We start from the raw sequence: 24491 nt of genomic DNA, 5'->3' as shown, positions 1-24491 counted from the left end.
TTTTTCAAAATTAATATTTTCAACTGCCAAGCAATATAGTTTCAGTTTTATTGTAGACATAGCCTTTACATTTGATGAATATTTAAATTATAATAAGTTTTTGCATTTTTCATGGAGGATTAATTTCAGATTAGGTTGATTAAAGATGGGTTAAGGAATATTTATTAGCACAAATAAATCATTTCATTCTAATAATTAAATTAAAATTGGATTGTAATTAAAGTTTTAAAATTATGTAGAAAATAAATATAATTTTTCAAGCGTCTCTTTGAATTTATTTTAATCACAACCCAAGTCAAAATTCTTGATTGTTTTCCATTGATGGATTAGCATATTCTTGATGGTAACCATCAGTAATTCCATTATATACCATTATATTTTTTGATGGTTACCAACATATATAATAATATATACTCAATGTAGGAATTTGAACTGATTTATGATGGTCCAACATAAGAATTGCAACTTGTTTTGATGGTTTGTTCATGTTGAGCCATCACGAATTTCCAAAGTAGTATCACAGAAATCAAATGCTGGAACTATCATAAACAACCATCATCCTAATGAAGGAATTTGGACTGAATTATGATGGTCCAACATAAGAATTGCAACTTGTTTTGATGGTTTGTTCATGTTGAGCCATCACGAATTTCCAAAGTAGTATCACAGAAATCAAATGTTGGAACTATCATAAACAACCATCATCCTAATGAAGGAATTTGGACTGAATTATGATGGTCCAACATAAGAATTGCAACTTGTTTTGATGGTTTGTTCATGTTGAGCCATCACGAATTTCCAAAGTAGTATCTTAGAAATCGAATGTTGGAATGATCATAAACAACCATTATCCCAATGAAGGAATTTGGACTGAATTATGATGGTCCAACATAAGAATTGCAACTTGTTTTGATGGTTTGTTCATGTTGAGCCATCACGAATTTCCAAAGTAGTATCACAGAAATCAAATGCTGGAACTATCATAAACAACCATCATCCTAATGAAGGAATTTGGACTGAATTATGATGGTCCAACATAAGAATTGCAACTTGTTTTGATGGTTTGTTCATGTTGAGCCATCACGAATTTCCAAAGTAGTATCACAGAAATCAAATGCTGGAACTATCATAAACAACCATCATCCTAATGAAGGAATTTGAACTGATTTATGATGGTCCAACATAAGAATTGCAACTTGTTTTGATGGTTTGTTCATGTTGAGCCATCACGAATTTCCAAAGTAGTATCACAGAAATCAAATGCTGGAACTATCATAAACAACCATCATCCTAATGAAGGAATTTGGACTGAATTATGATGGTCCAACATAAGAATTGCAACTTGTTTTGATGGTTTGTTCATGTTGAGCCATCACGAATTTCCAAAGTAGTATCACAGAAATCAAATGTTGGAACTATCATAAACAACCATCATCCTAATGAAGGAATTTGGACTGAATTATGATGGTCCAACATAAGAATTGCAACTTGTTTTGATGGTTTGTTCATGTTGAGCCATCACGAATTTCCAAAGTAGTATCTTAGAAATCGAATGTTGGAATGATCATAAACAACCATTATCCCAATGAAGGAATTTGGACTGAATTATGATGGTCCAACATAAGAATTGCAACTTGTTTTGATGGTTTGTTCATGTTGAGCCATCACGAATTTCCAAAGTAGTATCACAGAAATCAAATGTTGGAACTATCATAAACAACCATCATTCTAATGAAGGAATTTGGACTGAATTACGATGGTCCAACATAAGAATTGCAACTTGTTTTGATGGTTTGTTCATGTTGAGCCATCACGAATTTCCAAAGTAGTATCTCAGAAATCAAATGTTGGAATGATCATAAACAACCATTATCCCAATGAAGGAATTTGGACTGAATTATGATGGTCCAACATAAGAATTGCAACTTGTTTTGATGGTTTGTTCATGTTGAGCCATCACGAATTTCCAAAGTAGCATCACAGAAATCAAATGTTGGAACTATCATAAACAACCATCATTCTAATGAAGGAATTTGGTCTGAATTACGATGGTCCAACATAAGAATTGCAACTTGTTTTGATGGTTTGTTCATGTTGAGCCATCACGAATTTCCAAAGTAGCATCACAGAAATCAAATGTTGGAACTATCATAAACAACCATCATTCTAATGAAGGAATTTGGTCTGAATTACGATGGTCCAACATAAGAATTGCAACTTGTTTTGATGGTTTGTTCATGTTGAGCCATCACGAATTTCCAAAGTAGTATCTCAAAAATCAAATGTTGGAATGATCATAAACAACCATTATCCCAATGAAGGAATTTGGACTGAATTATGATGGTCCAACATAAGAATTGCAACTTGTTTTGATGGTTTGTTCATGTTGAGCCATCACGAATTTCCAAAGTAGCATCACAGAAATCAAATGTTGGAACTATCATAAACAACCATCATTCTAATGAAGGAATTTGGTCTGAATTACGATGGTCCAACATAAGAATTGCAACTTGTTTTGATGGTTTGTTCATGTTGAGCCATCACGAATTTCCAAAGTAGCATCACAGAAATCAAATGTTGGAACTATCATAAACAACCATCATTCTAATGAAGGAATTTGGTCTGAATTACGATGGTCCAACATAAGAATTGCAACTTGTTTTGATGGTTTGTTCATGTTGAGCCATCACGAATTTCCAAAGTAGTATCTCAGAAATCAAATTTTGGAATGATCATAAACAACCATTATCCCAATGAAGGAATTTGGACTGAATTATGATGGTCCAACATAAGAATTGCAGCTTGTTTTGATGGTTTGTTCATGTTGAGCCATCACGAATTTCCAAAGTAGTATCACAGAAATCAAATGTTGGAACTATCATAAACAACCATCATCCCAATGAAGGAATTTAGACTGAATTATGATCCTCCCACATAATAAAGCCGAAATTGTTTTAATGGTACATTCTGAAAACCAACAAGAAGTCCCATTAAACCATCATGGAAATGTATAGATGGAACCATCATGAACCATCACGGATCATCATGTATTGTTGGTCCATGACAGTCAAACTTCTCTTGATGGTTAACTATCATTGAGTTGGAGTAGCATTTTATACCATGAAATGTTGTTTGTTGGCACATCAAAAACCATGAACATGTAATGAAAAATGTTGGATGGTGGTCACCATCGAATGATGTTGGACCATCATGAATTACACTGAAGCCAACATAAACCGTCAAAATGTTTGGATGGAACCATCTAGAATTTTGACTTGAGAAAAGTTGTTGTTGTTTGTATTTTGCAAGTTGTTTTTTGCTAGTTACAAGTTGTTTCAAACATTTTTAATCAATTTTGTTTATTCAACTGTAAGCGTAATGAGGCTCACTTTTTCAATTTTTAAAATGTGTGATCTTCCACATTATTATTATATTTTTGGAATCGTGAATGTTTCGGCACTTTAACTCTTTGATACAGCATTTTTATTAAACTTATTTTTCCCACTTTTCTCCTTAATTTGTATTAATTTCAGTCAAAATAAGTGACAAATATTATATTTAGCAAATTTAATAATTAATGATTATGAAATACAGCAGTGTTCAGTGTTCTCCTTTTGCATTAACACGACTCTCTTCCAAACGAGAATTTTTTAAATTTCCGCTCATTTTCAGTTACTTAAATCTAGGAGAAACAATAATTAATAATTGAATATTCATTAATTTGCAAAATCAATCATTGCTGAATTTTCAGATACAAATAGAGAAACATCTTTTTTTTTCTTTTTTTTCATTTTCAGATTTAATATTTTAGTATAAATATAATTCCGATAATCTAACAGATTTTTAGCAACTATTAAACTGTTTTTTGTAAATAAAAAAGTACCAAAATATATATTTTACTTGTAATTAGATTATACTAAAAAAATATGTTAAAGGGACATATTATTAAAAATAGGGTTTCTAATACTTTTTTCATACTAACTGCATCTTGCCAGAAAATGATGAAATACCACAAACCTCAGCAGCCCTAACGAGAAGCATAAGTTAAATAATTTTTAAAAGCCTATTTCTGGCGGATCAATTATGAATAAAGTTTCTACATCCGAAGATCAACTACAGAAACAATGAATAACGGTAAATTACATTTCGAATCAACGTATTTACCGTTAATTCAGAGAAATGAGAAACCATCTCAACGTAATACGATTATAAGATTGGTAGATATGTGGAGCCTTACATAATGGTACTGAAAGCTTCTCTGATTTAACGGTTTTAAATCGAATCAGAAAGGCAACGTTACATTTGGAAGACAACTAAAGTATTTTATTTAACAGGCAAGTATGTCTTTCCCATTAAAAATTCCGCTTACTCTTTGGCTTTTATAAATTAAATCGTAATTCCATGAGTTTCCAAATAAATATACGAGAATTTAGTATGTATATATAATAATTAATTTTTAAAAATATTACAAATAAATCAAAAATTATTTAAAAAAATACAGACTGAATTTCTGACTTCTTTCAAAAATAAATTTAAAATCAGATTAGACTTTGCATTTTATTTTTTTTAACATTTCACTCGTAAAAAAAATTATTATGAATTATATAGTTTGGACTAATATGGTTTATTGAAAATCAGTATCAAATCAGTAAACTTTAAAACTTATTCACTAAAGCTGTAATGAAATTAAAGTTTTTTAAACTAATATAAGCTGATAAAAATGAAATTATATTTTTAAATGAGTCAAATTATTTGGCATATTTTTAGCAGTCCAGTGCTTTAAAATTTAAATGAAAACAGAAACTAATGGTTTCAAAACTAATGTCACTGATTATCTGCATAAACATTTTACCTCTCGTTGAAATTATAAAATTAAAAACAATAAAAAAGAAAAATAGTTCTCAAAAAAGAATTTTTGAGTTTAGTAAGAATATTAACTGTAACTGACTGTCACAGTGATGTGTGACGTTTTTTTCTAATTGTTTTAATTTAATCCCTTTTTAGTTTAATGTTGGTTGTTTGATGTCACAGTGTTGTGTGACGATTGTTATTATGTCCGGAATTTAACTTAATTTTAATTTAATCGTTCATAGTTTATAATATTTGTACTTTTCCTTTTATTATTTCTCTTCATTTTTCTGTGAAGAGAATTGGAAATGTTTCTTTTCCTCTTAAGTTAGCAACACATTTTTGTGTCTTTCTCCTTTTCACCTTTTACAATTCAAGGTCGTCTGACCCCACTGTCCTTCAAGGACGAATTCTTTTCCCTCACATTCTAATTTTACGTCACCACTTAACTTCTTTTCCCATCACTTTCAAGTAACCTTCAAATTTTGCACGTGTTTCTTCCGGCTGGGTTTTCTAGATCTTTCTAGAATTTTCGGGAGTTCACGCCTTTTTTTGGGGGGACCTTTCCCCTTTGGCATTTTTTTTTTGGTATGTGGGAGTACAATTTTGCACTGATTGGTGGTGACCTAATCGTGTGGTAATTCCCCATCCAATGACAGTCGTTCTCTCTCCTGCTTTTCAACTCGCATTTTCCCGCGCTTAAGTGACGCCATTACCATTAACGTTTTTGGTACCACGAGAGACACTTCTCTCGGGGATTGCGGTGCGGCTGGTAAGCTGGCCTTCTTGGTCAGCGAGCCACGCCAAACCACCCCAAAGCTACATTTTTTTGCCATTTTTTTTTTATTTATCATTTTCATTTTAGATCAATTTTGAGTTTGGCCAATTACTTCCCATTTTTTTATTTAACAACACCCCCCCCCCACTCAGGGTATTCGATTGTCCTCTGTAAAAAAAAATTTTAATAAACAAAAAATGTGAACGTGAATACCTTGCTTTTTTTTTCGACATTTGTCTTCTCTTTCCTCGACGTCTTCATGTTTGTTCATCGAGGTGAGTAACTCATTTTTTTTTTTGTATTTATTTGACTAGAGGATAGTTGCAACTGATTTATTGTTGTGTATAAATTTCATAGTTGTTATTCAGTCGTCCCCTAATTTTATCTTGACCACGAGCCCTTGCTGTTGGGTTAATTCACGTGGCACTTAAGCAATTGTCCTCCCACTATTTTCGATCACTTTTGGCCTTTTCTTTACATCAATTTATGATGCTCCAAATTTATTATCAAAATTTATTATTTAATTAATCTCTCTTTTTTTTTATTGTCTTAAACTTTATCGACTGAATACCTCTATCAAATTTTACAACCCATTCCTTTGTATAATATATTTAATGGTAACATCACCTTTAACTTTTTTAAGATGTTCCTTATTGGTACACATCACAATAAATTTATAATAATAAAAATTTTCCACTGGTACACTGACCAACTCCTTGTTTGAGATATTTTCTATAAATAAATACTAACTACATTAGGAAACTGATTCTTATGTTTTAAAAATGACATTTTTTATTAATTTATAACAATTTTCACAATCAAAACCATTTTAACTCATGTAAATGATTAAAATACTACTTTGTTCAGAAATGGACTTAATACTAAAATTGCTTTTATTTTCTTTTTATGAGCTTGGGATTAAAATGAGCAAACGAAGGTTTTGCTTTTACTTTGTAATTGAGATGCATTTCTTTGAAAAATATCCATTAAATAACTTGTGACGTGTAATTTTTTCAAGTTTCTTGGTTTATAAAAAAAACGTTGAGCAAATATGTTTCTAATAAAGATTAAAGTATTTTAAAATAAGTTGAAAATTCCGATTTAATAAAATTAATAAAACAATGAAAAGGAAGTTAGATTTAGGTAGCATAAAAAATTCAGCTGATGAAAAATAATACCATTTACTTTCACATGATTAAAAATTTCCTTTTCTACAAAAATACACATATTAGAAACAATAGTCAGCATATTTCAAGTACTCCAAAAAAGGCACCTATTTTCAAGACTTGCCAGACGTGAATGAGAGGAAAAAGTGATTTGAACTATGAAATACGAAAGTTGCCAACGAGAAATAGAAAAATAAAGGTGAGAAACAGAAATATAAAAGCCAACTCTCTCGGCTCCTGTGGTTTTTCCATTTTTATTTTGTACCTTTATTCTTCCATTTTTCGTCGAAAACGTTCCATTTTTCGTTTATTATATTTCAAATCACTTTTGTTTCTTCTCATTAACGTCTGGCAAGTCTTGAAATTGGGAGTCTATTTTTGAGCGCTTGAAACATGTCGACTGTTAATTCCAATTTTTACATACATATATATTTTTTTGGAGAGAATGACGTTTTTAATCAAATAATATGTTACCACTTCAGTTCTTCGGGATTATTTATTTGTATCATTTTTTTTAAATTTCTGACAAACTTTATATAACGATGCATTTTTTTAAAAAAAATACTATGTAAATGTAAATCAAAGTAGCTGCAAAAACACTGAATTGCAATGTTTTTCTATTATTCATCTATCCTATTACTATTTCAAATATTTAATGTTTTGTAAAATAGTATATCAATAAAGAATGTTAACTTGTAATATGACCTCTTGTAATCACCACAGAAAACGATTATTTACCCAGGCCCCGGAAACTATCAAATACAGATCAACGAGTGCAGGCCATAGATAATTGGAAAAAAAACACCAAACCGATGGTTCACATATTCCAAGAGTTCTAACAAGCATCCAGGAATGTTGTTTTGATCAATAGAATGATAAATTTTTTAATCAATTTACGTATTTCTAATAGTCATTTGAGTCAAGTCATTGTAAAATTTGCAGAATATTTATGAAAGATATGAATTCAAAATCCTCTTTGGGCATATATAATTTTAGTAGTGCATTTCATAATGAACAAAAGTAAACCGATTGAACTGAAAAAATTGTAAAGTGGAGTATCCCTAGCTGGTAGATGTGAATCCTGCTCCTAGAGATATCTCACAAACCAAAGTGCTGACATCAGGAATCGTTCACTTGTTCACAGCATGAGAAAAATTCACACAAGTGAATTCAGAGATTGGAATAAGAACCTGTTTGGTGGAATGAAACCCGGAAAAATCTCACCAGTTGGGCTTCCCGTTTTGATCCCCGAATTTGCTTACGATTTTCATTTTTTTTCTTTTTTTTTTTTGTCATTAGAATGACCCTTAAAATATTCTCAGGGGTAAATTGAACACGGGTTAGAATCCTTTTGAAATCAAACTAATCATTGGGATTTTTTTGTGGTTTTCCTCTGAATTTCGTGCAAATGGAAGTTAATTCCATCAAAAAGTCCTCCACACTGTCTAGTTTGTCCCAATGCTTGATCTAAGAGTTCCCTTGTCTTTTGGCCTGGGATAAAAGAAGACTACGGAGGTGAACATTGGTAGTTGTAAACCTGAAAATGGGTTGGTTCAGGGCTCGAAAAACCGCCCGTCCTCGGCGGTCGAAAATTCCCCGCGGACAACGAATTTCTCGAATCCGACATCCGCGTGGACGGCCATTTTCCCGTTAATGTTCGTGATAAATTTTCAATTTTTGTTATCTTACAAGAGTCTAGCGCCTCATTTCTAAAATGACCCTGAAATTGAATTGATGTTTTCTCCGTCTGGGAGAACTGCAGCTGTTGAACTTAGCAATGAACTTAAAAAAATGCATTACGTACTGGTCTTAAACAAGAAGCGGTAAATGCAATTATGAACATATAACTAAATGGAAAACCCCTTTCAGATTTCTATACAGAAACTTCTGTAAATCATTGGCTTGATTGTGGAACTGGCAAACGTTATATTTGATTCATTTAAAAAATGCGGTACCCTCGGATAAATTGACATTCCAGACAACTTGACCTTTGTCTGCTAAAATTTCATAAAAGAAATACTAGGTTACTATTAGTAACCTAGTGTTTCTTTTATTACTGTATAATGCAATCTTAGTAACTACTAATTCATTGTGTAATTTATATAAATGTTTGTAATAAATAAGAGAAAATTATATTTTTATTTATTTAGAAGCTGCGGGTTAGTTTCAAAGGAAGACGGGTACATTGTTGGACAAGCCGTCCTTGGGGACGGGTAAAATTTCTGAGTTTTTTCGAGCCCTGGGTTGGCTCTATAACACCGGTTATTATAGAAAATAAAATAATAACACCACTTATGAACCAAAATGCAACACCTGTTTTTTACTAGCAAATTCAAATCTGAAATGAAAAAGAGGGTACTTATTTTTTGATATAATTTTTTGAAGTTGACCCCACTGAATTTACTAACTCCTTTTGAATTTACTGAAGTTGACCCCACACTACCTAAGGGGAAAAGATTGTAAGGATGTTCTGTGTATTTGAATTCCTCATTTAAAACGATTTTACGAGTTTATTTTTAAATTTTTGAGTCGATGTGTATTTCTCGTGGTATTTCATCGTTTCCATATTTTTTTGTACCTTGTCTTTACTCAACTACCTCAACACATTTTAATGCTAAATTAACTATTATTTAAACAAAGTGAAAGAACACGAACAAGCATTGTTGCTTCTTTTCTTCAACAAACCAGTATTCATTTTTGTATCAAATGTCGAAGTAAGTTGTATCATTATTCGCATGCTTTAACAATGTAACCATGTATTTCAACAATGATATAAACAATAGTTGTTTTTAAATCTTAACAGCTCTTTCATTTAGTCATCGGATTTCTTGATAGTAGTCGACAATGAAGTTCGCAAGAAAATTGTAAGTGATTTCCTTTTACTGATAGCTTTAATTATGTCAGTTTTTTTTGTTCAAATTGCATGATTTTTCTTCACAGCATATTATTAAGAATATTTGAATGTAATAGAAACAACTTCACTCTTTCGGTCTTGAGGTCAATGTATTAGGACTTTGTTCATTTTTACCTTATTCTATATTCCTTAATTTCAAAATTTTTAAACTGCGAAATCTAGTGTCCTACTAATAACGTTGTTCAAAAATAGAGACATGCTCAACTGATGACAACAGACAGAATAAGTAAAAAGGCTTCTGTCTACTTGTTATTTTCAAAATATTATTACATGTAGTTTTTTGCATCTGAAAATTGTTATGCAGTACAAATTAAGTCTCTTAATGATTAATTCAGAACTTTTAACTGAAAAGAAAAACTTTCTCATTTTGTTTAAATATAGCTTGTGTGTCTAACAATTGAATCACTTTATAAATAGATCTATGATTGGCCGAATGTTACACCATTTAATATTAAAGAAACTTTTATATGGATCAGTGTATCTAACCCGTCATTGATTTCTTTTGCGCCCAATTCATAGTCATGGGCCGTAAGTGTCAATATCAGTAAATATAACATTTCTGAAAAACTTGCAATTGTATCGCTCAGCGCTGCATTAAACGTATCTTGAATTTATACATGGCCTTATCCAAACAACGTTGATTTCCTAAAAAAAATTAAGAAATTAAAATTTTTACTATACAAAATTTACAGTTACTTATATAGTTTTAATTTTATACTTACTCAAGAAGCAGAATGAGACATACGTATTTAATCATTTCCTCATTAAAATGCTTAAAAAATAACCTAGTGAACTCACCGAATCTTCTGAAGGAAAAAACCTCCCAAGTCCGGCTCCTCAGTCAAACGACCCAGATAGGCCACCACCGTGGTGTTAATCTAAAATCCAAAAAATGCATAAATTTTTGCCATGACAACTGACCCAAAAGTGCTCATACAATTGATTATTTTACTACCAAGTCTAAAACAAAATAATCACAAATTAATGCTCTAACAAAACGAATGTTTTATAATACGATCTCGCTTATATTGCCCCAACAACTCTGTTTCCGTAGGGTGTCTTGGGATATTCATCCACTTTTAGATGCACCTGGATAATTTTTTTTTAAAAATTTTTCCGCACATGCGCTGTATAAAGCAACTACTTCAATTACTCTTATCTGGCGCAGTTTTTATTATTATTTTTTTTATTTTAAAGCAATAATTTCGTTATCAGTTTAAAATTAATTCAAACGCTTTGTTTATTTTTTTTTAAATATTTAAGCTATGGCAAAAGTGGCACTAGACCTAGTATATATTTTGGACATTTACCAAAGGTCTAGTCATACTAGGTCTGGTTAAGTGTCATTGCCCAGTATATCCTACACTGATGTTTCCTAAGGTCAAGTGCCATTGCCCGGTATACATTTGCCCGGTATACCCTACACTGATGTTTTTTAAGGTCAAGTGCCACTGCCCGGTATACATTTGTCCGATATACCCTACACTGATGTTTTTTTAAGGTCAAGTGCCACTGCCCGATATACATTTGCCCGGTATACCCTACACTGATGTTTTTTTAAAGTCAAGTGCCATTGCCAGCTATATATTTGCCCGATACTCCAAACACTGATGTTTGTTCTAATCTATTGTCAGTAAGCATTAAAATATCGAATAAATGTAATTATATCCACGAAAGAATTCGTATCAAATCGGTTGTAATAAATATTTCGGACATTCACCAAAGCGACTAATTTGATTGTCAACATTCGCCGGTGAAAGTCAACAACCACCGATTTCGGTCATTCACAGTAACATGCACATCATTTACATAATAACCTCATCAGGACGATTATTTCATACTTTGCCTTAATAGCATCCGGCATTTCAAAAAATAAAAATAATTGGTTTTGTTGGCGATGATCTCGTAAGGCGATAAAGAATCAAGCATAGTACAGGTAAGGAAGATATTAACCTCGAAGGAAAAATGGATGAATATCCCAAGGAACCGTTTCGTAGTGGGCTTCATTAAAATTTCCAAGCACTCCATTGTTTTATAGTGGGCCAAAATCACAAATCAATATTGCAATAGATCAAGACCACATATCATAGTAACAGTTGCAAATAGTTCCACTAAGTACAGTTGTCTTTGTCATATGGCAGACATCAGATCTGAGGTAATGAAGTACGAATTACATAGTAAACAAAGTTTAAAATAATAGAAAAAAATTTAAAATAATAGAAAATAATTTAAAATCAGATAAGAAAAAAGATCATAAATTGGATAATTAATAATAAAATTTTAGGATTCCCAAGTCAAAATTCATGCTAGTACCAGCAACCAAAACTGCTTAGTTTCTACTATACCTTGCTATGTATGCAACGTTTTCAAGCTATTATATACTACATATTGCAAGCTAGCATCAAATTCTGCATATCTAGCTACCACAGCAATAGCACGATAAGTTATTTACAAGTATCTTATCAAAGCTTAACTCCGTCCTACCCCTGTTAGGGGGCATCCAGGAAATACAAGTATCTTATGCTAATTTGCTGTTTACGCTTCTTCCAAAGCATGGAGAGGTAGACACATTAACGTGCCATTATATGCTTTTTAATGCTTGCCACCGTAATATGTTTTGTAGGCAGCTTAGGCGAAAAGAGCATAACGTTCTATGCATCATTATGAATTGCTAATTTGTTGGATACGATTTTCCAATCATGAGTGGGTAGGTACTTTAATGAATAATTGAGTCGTGTTAATACTTCTTAATTTAATAGGCTATGAGGATATTTTAGGTATGAACGGCATAATGTGCTAGTAAGAATTCTATTAAATTATATTCAGTCTAACATTTCGACCTCTAAACTTTTCGTGGATTTCATTACTTAAATACTGGGTCCACTTTTTTGTGAAATAGCACCTCATATTATTAATAAATAAAGATTTATTCGTGAAAGAAAACAATAAGTTAAAATACTTCATGAAATATCTTTTCTCGTCAATTCAATTTTATACCAGAAAAGTTGGTGTTTTCTTTACTAGTGAGAGCTGCATTATATTTCACCTTTACCACCTATATTTCAGAGATACTGTATCTGCTGTATTTTGAGACTATTTAGCTGAACTTGTTCTCTGCATTGACCGTAAAATAAGTGAACAATGAAAAAAAGTAAACATAGTGAATACTGAAAATTTTATATAATAATAAATATATATTGTGAATAAGATAGTAAACAGACGTTTGAGAAGTAATAAAAATTTAAAATTAGAATAAAATCTAAGCTTTAATCCTTTGACTACGAATTTTAAAAAATGATTTTTTGTCCCGTTTATTATTCAAAAGGACAAAATAGGTCACAAATAAGGCAAATTTAGTATTTGGGATTTTTCTGACAAGCGGTTATCAATTTAGAGTCTGGGACATATATGTCCCGGCAGTACTTAATGGTGGGATGCATATGTCCCACCTGTAGTGATCGACTTACTACAAGCACATCTATCATTCCGGAAAAATTTATTATATGGACTTTTTTTACATGGACTTTTTTATATGGACTTTTTTTACATGGCACTTTTTTTACAAAGATTGCTTACAAGGTGAAGCAATCTTTGCATAACCCGACATTACACACTGGACAACTCATATTTGTTCTTTTTTCTATGTTCATTTGCGAAAATATGAATGGACATAACAATCCCAATGAAGAATACGAGTGGGATGCATCTGTCCCAATTTCGAATACTAGTGGAATATATCTGTCCCAGCGCAAAATCACAATGCTATTTCATACAAGAAACTCTTTAGCGCCATCTAGGGGATATTTGAAACATTTGGCATATTATAATGAGTTTCTAAGTGCTTTTCACCCCATTAATAATTTTTAAACATTTGTTGGGACAAATGAGTCCCGTTAGTAGTCATAGGGTTAAAAACACCGATTACCTTATCAACAATATACAAATTTCGAAATTTAAATCTAAATTAAAATTTGAAAAATGTACTTTTTCTAGTTATACTCTAACTAAATACTAACTTTTACGTATGTAGGAACACAAGAAAAATAAATAATATTAATTAAGTCAATCGACGCCAAATCGGGATAATAAAAAAAACGAGTTATTTTTAAATATATATTTTCATTGGAAACAAATTTATCTGTTTGGAAATATCGTCTCCACACAATCAACTGCAGTAATCGAAACTCGTGCAGTTAAGGTGTTAGAGATATGGAACCTATAGTTTATTGAAAATTAATTCGATTCGCGAACGACAGACTTTTAAAAAAATTTTAAACTGTTGAATTGCAACTTTAAGTTCTTTACGTTTGGTTAGGATGTCATATTATATTGGTTCTGATGCAATCGACAGCTACTAGAGTGAAGGTCTTAGTCGTTTCAAAGGTATTTATAATTTAATAGTTTTTTTAAAAAATCTAAATAAGTTCAGTAAGTCATAGTTCCATAAAACATAAATAAGTTCGGGTACCCGGAACTCATCGAAAAGTTTGATCTCTTGCTGATGCTTCTGTATATTGCATCCGGTTTGCACCTAAAACCGAACAGAAAAGTATTCTTAGCTGGTTCCACTCCCGGCTGGCACCGACCACAAAGCTGTCGAAAGGGATCCTGCACACAATATGCGAAAAATTCGCCTAAGCAAAATTAGAGATGCGATTGCAAACCTGATTGGTGGAATGTATTTACTTGCAAAAATCTCGCCAGCTAGCGTCTCGTTCTCATCTCCGAATTTATTGCTTTTGTGTTTTTTTTTTATTCAGTTCGAATGAACTTTAAATATTCTCAGTGGTCGTACAGAAACTTTGGGTTAGAATGCTTTTGCCATCGGTCTAACCATGGGACTTTTTCGTGGTTTTCCTCTGCATGCTATGCAAAGGCGAGTTTTAAAAAAAGAGTTATCAAGAACCAGAGGGCAATAAGAAAGGCAAGTTTGTCCCAATGCTTGATGTATTCCCAGTTCGAAATATTATACCAGTTTGTTATATATATTCGTTCGAATTATTATATACCAGTTCGTTATTCCCTGCTTGTTATTCCCAGTTCAAATGAACTTTAAATATTCTCAGTGGTCGTACGGAAACTTTGGGTTAGAATGCTTTTGCCATCGGTCTAACCATGGGACTTTTTCGTGGTTTTCCTCTGCATGCTATGCAAAGGCGAGTTTTAAAAAAAGAGTTATCAAGAACCAGAGGGCAATAAGAAAGGCATGTTTGTCCCAATGCTTGATGTACAAGTTCACCTGTCTTTGGGGCTGGATTCAATATCAAAAGACTACAGAATTGAACATTGACAGTAATAAACACAAGAATGGGTGGGCCTTTAGCACCTCTCATAATGCAAAATAAAATAATAATGATATCTGAAAACAAAAATGCAGCTTTTCCAAGTCAAATTGGGGTTCGTCTTTTTTCGGAAAATTTAAATCTACGATAAAAAAATTAAAAAAAACAGGGGCTTATTTTTAAGATATTGAAGATGACTCCACTCAACCGCCCCCGGGGGGACGAGATTTAAAGAATAAGTTCCGTAATTGAATTCCTCACTTGATGTGATTTTACGAGGGTATTTTTAAATTTCTGGGTCGATGTTTCTCACGATATTTGACCGACCGTTTCCGTACCTTTTTTTTTTAATCTTGTTTTTAATCGACTAACCCAAACCATTTTTATATTAGATTAACTATTAAATAAACAAAGTAAAAAAAAAAACAATTATACGCATTGTTGTTGATTTTTTGCAATAAGATAAAAGTTATTTTTTCTTAAAATATCGAAACAAGCTGTAAAATTTTTCGTATGCTTTTAATAATGTAAACTTTTATTTTAACAATGGTATAAGCAATTGTTATTTCGATTGATTAAATGCTTTGTCATTTCTTCTCAAAAATTCTTGACTGAAGGCATCATTGAAGTTCGCATGAAAATTGTAAGTAGTGTTATTTTAATGATATTTTTATTTATTTTCGTTTTCTTTTTTTTTTTTTTTTTGTAAATTAAACGTCTTTTCTTCACAGCTTATTAATAAAAGTCATTTAAAACAATGAAGAGAATTTAACTTCTGCGTAAGACTCTTTATAACCAATGAAGTGCTTTTAGGTGAAAAAAGTTCTCCTTTTGCTTAATTATAGCCAGTATGCCCTATAATTAGTTCACTTATAAATTAGTTCGATCACGGGCCGAATGTTATAATATTTCATATTAAAAAAAGCTTATATATAAGGCAATTTAACTAACCAGTCATTGATTTTTATATGCCCAATTCATAGTTATGGGCTAGTAGGGTCAATATCATTATACGTAACATTTCTGAAAAACGTGCAATTCTATCGCTCAGTATTTCATTAAATGTATCCTGAATTTTTGCATGGCCTTAACCAAACAAAATTGGTTTAATAAAAGATAAAATAAAATGAAAAATGAAAATTTTTACAATACGATATTTGCAATTACTGATATAAATTGACTAGTTTTATTCGTAGCATGAAAACAGAATTGGAAATAAGTACCGCTTAAAAATGATTAAAAGGTAGTCAAATGAACCCACCAAATTTTTTGAATCCATGTCCAGTACCCAGGCTAAATGATCCAGATGGACCATCCTATCACCTGTGTTCTATCCCCTGTGACGCTTGATTGAAATAAAAAAAAGGCGGGAAAAAAAAATTTTCACGATTGAAATAGGCTCAAAATTTCAAATCTAATTAATTGTCTTAAAACAAACTCTTTAGCGAAAAAATAGGTGTCACAAATGTTCCAGCATAAAAAGAGTGTTTTATATTGGGATCATTTTTATATTTCCCTGACAACTCTCCTCTACAGAGGGCATTATTACAATTTCACAAAAACTCCATAGTTTTATAGTTAATCAAGATCACATATCAATATCATAGTCGATTTAAATGACATATCGCAGTAACAATTACAAATAGTTACACGAAGTACAGTTATCTTCAAAATATGGCAGACATCGGGTAATCAAGTGACCATCAGGTAATGAAGTTTAAATTGCATAGTAAACAGAGTTTAAAATAATAGAATTAAAATTTAAAATCAGATAACATAACATATCATAAATTGGATAATTAATAATAATAATAAGATTTAAGGTTTCCCAAGTCAAAAGTGCCGTGATAGAAATAGCAGTAGTAGCAACAGAATGAGCTAGTTTCTGCTATGTATTGTTTTGACTAAAATTGTGTGTCTGCAAGATTATATGCTTAACAATTCTAACCTGCATCAAGTGCTAAAAAGGTATTTCTAAATATAGCAACCATGTTGCCTTTCTTAATAATCTCTCTATAAGTATCTAAAACAATTGCACGCTTCAAACATATCAGAATTACTTAATATCATTAATATGTTATGAAATGAAGCATATTTGAACTCAAAAATTATATTATCTATTTTACTGGAAGCAAAATTATTTGTTTGAAAATATCGCCTATCGAAAGAAGCTGCAGACGGCAGCTGGTAGGAAAAAACCACACGAATTAAACAATTTAGATTTTTAAAACAAATACGTAAAAAAAATAGCAGCCGAGCTTTATGTAACAATGAACTAAACACATTCTTTAATTTATTTTTAGAATTTATGCTCCGTAGATGAAACCAATTTCGTTTCCATGACAAAATGAGTTAAAGAAAAAATATATAACTATTAAAACACTTTTATTTAAAAACTTTGACAAATTAATACACTTTCAAATTATAAAAAAAAAAACTTCTTTTCTTATTTTACAGAAAAAAATTGTATCAGTGAGGGGAGAGTCATCTCGACTATATCAACCTTCATCTAACCCCATCATAGAAACAAGTTAACACGGCTTATATACTAGTGTAATGGAATTATATTTTTGTAGTGGTAGATACAGTACAGTACTCCCCCGCCAGAACTATATGTGTGATAGAATTCGATGAACGGATGCAACTAGTTGATTCCTTGCTGTTTTGGGAGAAACCGGGAGAGCTATGTTTAGATCACCGGACTTTTTTGAATGTTGATCGCGAGAGCTGCATTAAGTTCACAGTCGTAGTCGTTCCAGCGAAAGTGTTGTCGTTAGCAGTCGAGTGCACAGAGGCAGACATTGAGTTTGATATTGTCTAAGGAGCAACCGTGCCAGGAGGAGGATAATGTCGCAGTCACAAGTAGCAAGTCAACTATTCACTTTGGAATCCATTCAAGTAGGCGTGTTCAAATCTGATTGGAAGTTTCTGTCAAGGGAGGTAGAGGTGGAGGATCGAAGTAAAGGTGGTGGATGCTCAGCTCCAACGCTACGTAATCTCGCATCGATTGCGGTTGAAGCCTGGTCTGTAGCTGTAAGTTACGGTGACTGTAGCGCCCGGAGTAGATGCTCGGCATGTACGTTGCGACGCTGTAGCGTCCGTGTGGGAGGTGGTGAATGCTCAGCTCAAACGTAACGTAGCCTCGCATTGATTGCGGTTGTTTGCTCAGCCTGCTGAAGTCTTTGCAAGGCAACGTAATGCTTGAGTCGAGCATCCACCACCTCTACCACGGGTGTTACAGAATTGTAACGTACAAGCCGATCATCAACTCCGGGCTCTACAACCCCCTTCACTTACAGTTACAGGCTGAGCTTCGACCGCAGTCGATACGAGGCTTCACTGGCTGTAGCTTCCACCTTGGCTTTTACGTTACAATGCTGTAGCGTTTGTGGGGGTGGGCTGTATGCTCAGCTAAACGTTACGTAGTCTCCCATCGATTTTGGTAGAAGCTTGGTCTGTAACTGTAAGTTACGGTGACTGTAGCGCCCGGAGAAGAAGGTCGGCTTGTACGTTGCAACGCTGTTGCGCCCGTGGGGGAGGGGGTGAATGCTCAGCTAAACGTTACGTAGTCTCGCATCGATTGCGATTGAAGCCTGGTCTGTAGCTGTAAGTTACGGTGACTGTAGCGCCCGGAGTAGATGCTCGGCTTGTACGTTGCGACGCTGTAGCGTCCGTGGGGGAGGTGGTGAATGCTAAGCTCAAACGTTGCGTAGCCTCGCATTGATTGCTTGCTGTTTGCTCAGCCTGCTGAAGTCTTTGCGATGCTACGTAATGCTTGAGTCGAGCATCCACCACCTCTACCACGGGTGTTACTTAATTGAAACGTGCAAGCCAATCATCAACTCCGGGCTCTACAGCCCCCGTAACTTACAGTTACAGACCGAGCTTCAACCGCAGTCGATACGAGGCTATGCTGGCTGTTGCTTTCATAGCTGAAGCTTGGCTTTTACGTTGCAACGCTGTTGCGCCCGTGGGGGTGGGGTGCATGCTCAGCTAAACGTTACGTAGTCTCGCATCGATTGCGGTTGAAGCCTGGTCTGTAATTGTAAGTTACGGTGACTGTAGCAACCGGAGAAGAAGCTAGGCTTGTACGTTGCAACGCTGTTGCGTCCGTGGGGGAGGGGGTAAATGCTAAGCTCAAACGTTGCGTAGCCTCGCATTGATTGCTTGCTGTTTTCTCAGCCTGTTGAAGTCTTTGCGAGGCTACGAAATGCTTGAGTCGAGCATCCACCACCTCTACCACCGGTGTTACTTAATTGTAACGTACAGGCCGATCATCAACTCCGGGCTCTACAGCCCCCGTAACTTACAGTTACAGGCCGAGCTTCAACCGCAGTTGATACGAGGCTACGCTGGCTGTTGCTTCCATAGCTAAAGCTTGGCTTTTACGTTGCAATGCTGTAGCATTCGTGGGGGTGGGCTGTATGCTCAGCTAAACGTTACGTAGTCTCTCATCGATTTTAGTTGAAGCTTGGTCTGTAGCTGTAAGGTACGGTGACTGCAGCTCCAGGAGAAGAAGCTCGGTTTGTACGTTGCAACGCTGTTGCTTCCGTAGGGGAGGGGATGAATACTAAGCTCAAACGGTGCGTAGCCTCGCATTGATTGCTTGCTGTTTGCTCAGCCTGTTGAAGTCTTTGCGAGGCTACGTAATGCTTGAGTCGAGCATCCATCACCTCTACCACCGGTGTTACTTAATTGTAACGTACAGGCCGATCATCAACTCTGGGCTCTACAGCCCCCGTAACTTACAGTTACAGGCCAAGTTTCAACCGCTGTCGATACGAGGCTACGCTGGCTGCTGCTCCCATAGCTGAAGCTTGGCTTTTACGTTGCAATGCTGTAGCATCCGTGGGGGAGGGGTGTATGCTCAGCTAAACGTTACGTAGTCTCGCATCGATTGCGGTTGAAGCCTGGTCTTTAACTGTAAGTTACGGTGACTGTAGCGCCCGGAGAAGAAATTCGGCTTGTACGCTGCAATGCTGTTGCGACCGTGGGGGAGGGGGCGAATGCTAAGCTCAAACGTTGCATAGCCTCACATTGATTGCTTGCTGTTTGCTCAGCCTGTTGAAGTCTTTGCGAGGCTACGTATTGCTTGAGTCGAGCATCCACCGCTTCCATAGCTGAAGCTTGGCTTTTACGTTGCAAAGCTGTAGCATCCGTGGGGGTGGGATGTATGCTCAGCGAAACGTTACGTAGTCTCGCATCGATTGCGATTGAAGCCTGGTCTGTAACTGTAAGTTACGGTAACTGTTGCGCCCGGAGAAGAAGCTCGGCTCGTACGTTGCAACGCTGTTGCATCCGTGGGGTAGGGGTGAATGCTAAGCTCAAACGTTGCGCTGCCTAGCATTGATTGCGGTTGTTTGCTCAGCCTGTTGAAGTCTATGCTAGGCTACGTAACGTTTGAGCCGAGCATCCACAGCGAAGTCTTATGTGCAAATGCTTCCTGAAGAGTTTAAAGTTCCACAAGTATCCAGTATCCAAGTGTTGGCTATGCCTCAAGGGAATGACGAATCTCAAGGGAATGAGGAACTCAAGGGAATGTTGGATGGAGCCCAAGTGCCTTGTGATGAAACAGAAGTGTTGGATATGCCTCAAACGTTAGATGAATCAGAAGTGTTGGATAAGCCTCAATTGTTTATTGAATTAAAAGTATTGGATTTGCCTCAAGTGTTTGTTGAATCTAAAGATCCCCAAGACGTGTTTTTTAATGTGGATTTTTAACTCATTTCACCAAAGGAAGATCAAGAATGGGATAACATCCGAGACTTTTTATACAATTTTTCGGACTCTTTGGAGGCTTTTGATTTACGAACAGTTGTGATACCCTGTTGGAAAGGACAGTATCCATTTAATCCAGGAAAACCCTTGGATCAATAAAAAAGCAAAGGAAACGCATATATAATGTAAATATCGCATAGTATTGAAAGTATTGTGCTGTATTGTAAATTTGAATGTATTGTATCATAATATAAATAAATAAAACCCTGGGGTTTATTTTTTTTTCAATACTGTTTGTCATTCTTTAAGATTTCATTTCTTCTCACATGGCCAAACAGGATGTCATAACATTTTGTGGACTATCAGAATGCCGCACGTCATAACTCTTCATCCTTTTTCGCGTATAAAAGGGGATTCCATCCATCACACCATCTAATATGTTTAGTCTCTCTAAGATAGATCAGCTCATGAGAGAACAAGTCTCATCATTACGATTTATACTGACAGAACATAATTCTCGAATGTTTTCTATTCATGGCGCACACTGTCTCAGATAAACAGGTGAGCAGAAGATATTTAGAAGTTTTTGTCAATATCATCAGTCGAAAATGGCAATGGTGAAAAGAATATCACATCTCCCAATATTATGAATATAGTCTTGCACTCTGTTAATTTTTGTTGATGACGGGATTGGAGTCAATAGAAATGCAACTCTCAATTTTTGCCTGCAATTTGTCTGATAGAGCCCTAAAAACCTTTCTATTTACTTTAAATTCACTTCAAATGCTTTTATGTGAACTCAATAACTTGCTTCATTTTCACGCAATTAATTAAATAAATAAATTTGAAAATTCATAAGTTGTCTTTCAACTTTAAAGTTTTACAAGGCAGCCGAAGCACCTTCGTTTTGACAACACGTTCGTTGTTAAAGCGGCTTCCTATATTTCGTGGATAGGATATCCGTTAGATCTCAGTAAATCAAATAATAATTATATATGTAAGATGGCATCACTTCCTTTACTGGAAATTCATTAATGATCAATCAGTTACAGATGTAACCAATTGGAATACGTTTCTATTGGGATAAGAATACGAATCGTCTAATAGAATAGTGGAAATGAATAATGATTGAATGATAGTGGAACACTGATCTAGTTGACCCTCTAACTTGGACATCTGAATTAGGAAAAAGGGCTTTTTAGTTATTAGCAACTTCAGCCCTGAATCTAACTCGCTGTGACTTAAATTTCGGTTGATAAAATTATAAAAAAGTCTCAAAAAATAAAACCTCTTTTATATTTCACTAACATTTTAAATAGGTTTTTATTACTTTATGTTTTTGTAAATGTACAAAAAAAATCGAGTCTTAATTAGTTTTCATTTCAAAACGTAATATCGAGAAAATATTCTTAATTTATGATGAGAATAGAACAACACCTAATCCGTACTTTGAAACCATCAGCCTTTTTTAAAGCATTCGACGAATATTTCGGATAATTCAAACTGTTAATTTTGGAAAAGTTAAAGTGTTGAATAATATACAACTGAACTTATTTTGGGAAATAAATGTCTAATACCACTTTCCTAAGAAATTCATAAAACTGAGAGGTAAAAAAGAATTTGGAGAGAAAAATTTACGAGAAAACTTCTTTGATAATAAAAAATAAAGAAAATAAATACCCTTTATCTTCAACAAATTGTTATCTAATAAATAACCGTTATCACCATTTATATCTACAGTAAAATGCATTGCTTCAAAACAATGAATCTTTGTGATTGAAATTGTAAAGCTATTTTTCATTAAAAGCGCAACATAAAAATATTTATTATTATATTCATGTCGAGAGCAAAAAAAGAAATATTGTTTTCAATGATATTCCACATAAGTGGAGCAAATATGAAAAGAAAAACACAGTTGTTATTGATTTAAGTATACATGCGTTTGAAGGCCACAGAAAAGAAAAATGTGTGCGCATGTTTGTTTTATTGATGTCAAAATAAGTAAGTCATAATACTATTTTCTTTTTAACTATTTTACTCTTCTTCGGAGTTTTGTTTATTTTTAATTATTAAAAAGATTGTTATTTTTATGTATTCGCATTTATAATACGAATATTTCTATATTTTATATTATATGTATAATATATGTTCGCATCTATAATGAGAATACGTCTATATTTTCTCTTATATGTACACATAGTATAAAAACTCATTGAGACCGCGTGTTTGTTTTAATAACGAAAAAATGAACTTATATTTCATTTTTTTCTTGTCTGTTTTATTTTGTTCGATATTTTGTTAAGTTAAATTTTGACAATGCATGTAAAAAAAATATTATTTCTGCGTACTATCTTTAATGTGATTACATTTTTATTCTATGAATTTTCCAATTTTTCGTTGTAAATAATTTTACTATGCAGAATGAAAAATAATATTTCACTTCGGTGTTTTTATGTTAAGTTTTTACTTAATTAATTTATTTTTTACTGTCAGTTAAATAAAATTTTTAATAATATTAATAAATTTTTTATAATATTTTATCCAGAGAGTATAAATGATTTGAACGTATTTTTATGGCACAGGAAGAGGAATCGATCTAACAGTACTAAAAGTATACGGCAGTACATAATCTAGAATAGTGGTTAATATTCGTAATAACACTTTCAAGTTACTACTAGTGATTTATTTTTGTGACGAAACTTAAAAACTACTCTTGTGCTATATAGATGGAAAATATAATTTATAAAATTCAAAATAACCTTAAGATTGGTAAAAATATGTTTAAATTAATATACAATTTCTATAATAAAATTTCCTAGAATATTTAGCCTATAGGAAATTTCTAAGATTCCGTTCTGATTTTAGAATTTTATTATTATTTAAACTCAGTTGAAAATCCTTAATTGTGTTATCCGTGAGAATGTTAGCAGAATGAAAATGACAGTATAGTCCAAAGGGTCATATCATCGGCCAAGCTTAAAGCTAAGTGTTATTTTAATTGTGTTCAATGGAATTCTGGAAAAAGTTGGAAACACAGCATATCAAAATAATAAATGACGCTAAACATACTTTCAACTCTTTTAATTAAAAGAAATATGCATGATAAATTAAGAAAAAAGTATTTTTTTAGTAAATTTTTTTCATACTTTTTAGGTTTGGGCTCTTGAACTTAATTTGGAATACAAGTTAATGTTAAACAAAAAGAAACATCAAGAATTCAACGGAAATATGGAAAACATCGGTATGAAATTTTTTGTTTATTCCTTTCTGGTATTTTAAAATCTATGATATAAAAGTATATTTTAATCATCATTCTTAATAAAATGGTAAAGTTTCAGTTGCAACACCTTCGATACACTCGAGTCGGTCTTTTACTGCCTCGTCCCCTTACAGCCGAATTCCGTCGCACTGTTCTAACAGACACGTCCCGCATTGATACTTGCGGTTATTTAACGCAATGTTACTTGTGTATTAACATTGAAGGCTCTACGCACATGTAGGCGTACTCGGTCATTAAGTACAGGTGGTCGGTCACTACGTTGTCCATGGTGGGAAGTCATGCCGTAAATAAGGTATTCTTGAGACTATAGATCTATGAGTGTTGAATTCTCACTCAATTTCTGAAATGGAATCTCTCATGCGTCTTTTTCCAACTACAGTACACTCTCGATTATCCGTGCGCGGATTATCCGGTTTGCGGATTATCCGTGCTCATTCCGGAGTCACACAAAAAATATAAAGAGAAACATTTTCAAGATTAAAAAAATTTGATTCATGAAGCTGTA

General features: G+C 33.5%; 1 long non-coding RNA gene across 2 annotated transcripts in view; it reads left to right on the top strand.

Annotated features, from left to right (window-relative positions):
• Nucleotides 1–5139: 5139 nt before the first annotated feature.
• Nucleotides 5140–24491, top strand: part of LOC107444220 (uncharacterized) — a 30565-nt gene continuing 11213 nt past the window's right edge. The window contains exons 1-3 of one of the 2 annotated variants that reach the window (XR_015429961.1): nucleotides 5140–5901; nucleotides 9596–9656; nucleotides 23860–23947. This is a non-coding gene — a long non-coding RNA (uncharacterized LOC107444220). Of the gene's footprint in view, nucleotides 5902–9595; nucleotides 9657–22430; nucleotides 22708–23859; nucleotides 23948–24491 lie in introns of those variants that run through there. The other variant, XR_015429962.1, reaches the window with a different exon arrangement.

This window comes from Parasteatoda tepidariorum, chromosome 10 (genome assembly GCF_982258835.1).
Source record: "Parasteatoda tepidariorum strain Cologne lab strain chromosome 10, Ptep-v5.0, whole genome shotgun sequence".
Taxonomy (NCBI): domain Eukaryota; kingdom Metazoa; phylum Arthropoda; class Arachnida; order Araneae; family Theridiidae; genus Parasteatoda; species Parasteatoda tepidariorum.
The sequence above is the reverse complement of the archived record's forward strand: the minus strand, read 5'-3'. Positions and strand labels throughout refer to the sequence as shown.